Source organism: Bombus bifarius, unplaced genomic scaffold, assembly GCF_011952205.1.
Source record: "Bombus bifarius isolate JDL3187 unplaced genomic scaffold, Bbif_JDL3187 scf7180000008533_frag, whole genome shotgun sequence".
NCBI classification, from domain to species: domain Eukaryota; kingdom Metazoa; phylum Arthropoda; class Insecta; order Hymenoptera; family Apidae; genus Bombus; species Bombus bifarius.
The window spans coordinates 20,291-24,416 of NW_022884711.1; the positions used below are offsets into that span (position 1 = coordinate 20,291).

A 4,126-nucleotide genomic window follows, 5' to 3' on the forward strand; every position below is an offset into this window, starting at 1 on the left:
TTGGCGTTGCTGCTAATTGGTCAATCTCCATATCGGTGGTTAGAAAAAGATGCTAGCCGCCCTCGAGGGAAAGTTGCTAGTGGGAGACGCCGCTCGTTGAAAAATAGGTCTCCCCTATTTTCCCATAGGTGGGACAAAGACTGTTTGTCTGTTTGAAGGACTTTAGTTGACTAAATCTTAAGATTTATAACGGGCCTTCAGGCTAGCCGAACATGTACTGCGGAGACGCATCGACATCTGGCAATAATCTTACTCGGAGAATAGGCTCTGCGTCTGATGAGCTACAGGACAGAGACCGTTGGAATGTTTACCGTCGCGTGCCGTCACAAATATTTCTTTTAAGGAGGGCTATAGAATTACTCCATACATTTGTTAGACAAAGCGTTCATCCCTTGACCGCGACTGCGTTAGGCGACGGACTGTCGCCTCGAGCCAAAGCTCACTATCACTAATCTCGAACAATTACAATTGGATTGAACAACTACAATTGTTTAATTACAGCTATAGTAGACTCTAGGTTACAATGTTGCGGGATTATCCAAAATTCCAAAAGCTCCGGTGTTCTTTCATCTCCGACAAATATAAGTACTGTCGAGAGACGCTCGTACAAACGTATTCGTAAAAACAGTGTATGATTGCTCGCAGATGACTCGATAACTCGTATAACTCCGTTAATTACCGTTAATAACTCGTGAAACTCGAATTATAACTGACTCGCTCGCGACTGCTTCCTCTTATTGATAAATGATTTTTTGTCTATTACACGCCTGTCAGATTTCTTTACGAGCAGAACTGTAGCAAGTGCTATTGTAGTAGAATACAAAAAAATGATGCGTGCCTATGTGGGTGTCACGTTTATCTGCAGTTACGAAAATCTGAACTTTAGAAAGAGAACGTTGTTGTGGAAGTAATGATAAGTAAAGTGCGAGTGTCTGTGTAAATTCATATTTTTATAAATTGAAAAAATTATATCTGAGCAGACGATTGTTTTATTATAAATGTTATAAGGAGTACTATATCTTGTATATTTCATACCTCGTTCGGTCTAATACTTCATATATGAAACCTATAGTGGTCATTGTTATCTATATTCATTCAATTAATATTTATTATTAATATTTATATTGAAACAATTTATGTTTATGTCTATGTATGAAGCATAAAAGTTTCAGCAACTATATGGTACGTGGTATTAGCACTATGCTAGGCATTATTTTACATTAGTCTTTGATTCCCGCTCTCTCGCTTGCGCGAATGAGAAGGATTAGGTTCTTACTTCGTTGGAATTGAAACTTATAACTCAACTTAATATGCCTTCGCAATTACTTAACTTGTGACTTAGAGAGTACACGTAGATACCCCGACCATTACACTAAACGATTGTATGTGCCAGTTTATAAAATATGTACGTTGTCATTTACTATATAACATTTAAACCTGGCGACGTGGTAAATGTAAAGATTACAAATATTGATAAACTGAATGATTTCGTTAATGTACAACTTGGTAAATTTAATGTTCAAATTCCACCAGATCATATATCTGACGAAGATCTAAGTCCCTTACAAAAGCTGAAAGTCGACAAAGAAGTAGAAGCAAGAGTCTTGTTCGTTTATATAGGCCGAAAAAAGTATATCTCACTTTGAAAAGGTCTTTAATAACGAGTGACTTGCCCATTTTAGGAAACATACAAGACGCGAAAATTGACTCGAAACACCACGCAACTATCGTTCAAATACATAAGCGTGGAATATTGGTAAAGTTTTTCGGGGATGTCAAAGGTTGGATTCCACATACTGCCCTCGAGCTGGAAACGTAAATTGAAACTATTCAACTGGACAAACAATTTTGGTAAAAATTCAAACAGTGAACACAGATTCGGGAAAAGTAGTTCTAAATGTGGCTAATCAAGACATAAAAGTTGAAGAAGCAACATTCGATATTGGTGAAGAAGTAGAGGGCACAATAATAGAATCATCCGCTCAGGGATTATATTTAAGAGTCAGTAGATATAAAGGACAAACTGTTAGTACAGGATTTTTACTAGATGGTCACATGTCACCTTGTATGGAGATTGCAGCTCTACTAGCATCAAAATATGTTCCTGGTCATACACTTTCAGCTCTTCTATTTGCTACAGTACCTAATTTAATTTTAACTAGGACTTTTGCAACTCAAGGAAGGTACAGGAATTTTGAAAAACTGAAAATAGGAGACTGTATACCCTGTACGATCAAGGATATGGGTATAAGACTGGTATAAGACTTATTTTTCCAGTTGCAGAATATACGCCATTTGGATATGTGTCCCATAGTAACGTTAGTAATTTTAATCTACTGCACACAAACCAAATTTTATTGGCAAAAATATTTTCTATTAACAGGAAAGAACAACAATTAAGACTAACATTACCGCTAAAGAAAATATACGATGGTCCATCTAATCCTAAAAGTAGAATAGTGGCAGCATTGAATCCATTGATCCTGTATTTTAATAAATTAGTAGAACTTTCAAGGAATTCATATTACAAAAACAGACCCATTGCATCTGTCAAATTAGGGCAGAGAGTTACTGGAGAGATTGAAAAAATTACGCCTGATTGGTTGGTTGTTCAATTGCAGAATAACTTGCTAGGTATAGTGTCTAAGAATCATTACTCTGAGAATAAAAAAATAGGGGACAAAATTTCTGGGACGATTATATGGAAAAATTACGTACACGAGCTTGTCCAATGGACCACGTTATCGTTAATAATGCATAAGTGCCAAAATAAGTGCCAAACAAAATAAGCAAATACAATTTCCTGACGGTAAATTGCTACGTGGTAGAATCTTAATGGCGACAAATTGGTTTATCCTGATGCTCCTTCAAGGTATTGGCAACGGAACTTTAGCTGCGATACCTGTACGTCGTCACATAAATAGTTTACTGCCAGATCTAACACCTTATACTATTCATTCTAAAATTAAATGTTACACCTCATTAAATTTCAAAAAATCCGATATTATGTCTCTCAGCGTCATAAAATCTGCATTTGAAAAGAAGTGTTGTGTGAGAGAGAAATCGGATGATAATAATAACTTAAAAAGAAAGAAGCAAAATCAAGAGTACGTGGCACTCGCCAAAAAAATAAGAATTGAAAAGTTACGGGAAGACAAAACATGAAAAACAAAGGGAAACGAAACAGAGAAAAACCAGAGAAAGATTTAGAAAAGGAATATTCAAAGAGAATGTGTGTTGAACAAACAGGAGAAGAAAAGATTAAACTGGAAGATACCAAAGCCTCCGAAGAAGATTTGAAATATGCTGACTCAACTCTCCTTCAGGATAAAGAGTCATCTTGCGATAGTGAAGATGAAGTAGAAGAAAAATCAAATCTGAGAAATAAGAAATTATGTGCCGCTGAACGTCGAGAACAAAAAAGACAGGAGAAACGTGAAATACGTCAAAGAGAAGAAGCACTCGCCAATAAACAGTTACCAAATTCTGTACATCAGTTCGACAGATTAGTTTTAGCTAGTCTAGACAGTTCAATAGTATGGTTACAGTATATGGAATATCATTTACAAATAACAGAAATCGAGAAAGCAAGAGCAGTTGCAAGAAGAGCGGTGAAAACGATTAATTTCAGGGAACAGAAGGAAAAATTAAACGTTTGGAAGGCTTGGTTGAACTTGGAGTCTAAATTCGGATTTCCTAAAGCACTGAATGATGTTTTTCAAGAGGCAGTGAAGTCTAACGATTCACTGAAAGTATACAGTCACATGTTGACTGTTCATGTCGAGGCTAGCAGGCAGATGGAACTAGAGAAAACAATTAATACCATGATTGGAAAATTTAACTGTATTCCCGAGATGTGATTTAATTGTGGAGAAGGGTTGCTAAAAATGGGTTTGAGGGACAAATCGAGGCATATTATGCAGAGAGCATTCCAATCTTTGCCAGCATCTGAACGTATGTACACTACAGAAATAAAGAGAGAGCAGTAACTCTATTTGAGCAAATTCTAAGTTCTTATCCGAAACGGGTGGATATATGGTCTTGTTATGTTGATTCTCTAGTTAAATCTAATGATACTGATATAGCAAGGTAAAAATATTTTTTCAACTATATTTTGTCTTTTTAA

At 36.1% G+C, this 4,126-nt stretch overlaps 1 pseudogene; it reads left to right on the top strand.

Annotated features, from left to right (window-relative positions):
• The first annotated feature begins 1,276 nt into the window (after nt 1-1,276).
• Nucleotides 1,277-4,112, top strand: LOC117213224 (annotated as a pseudogene).
• The last annotated feature ends 14 nt before the right edge of the window (nt 4,113-4,126 follow it).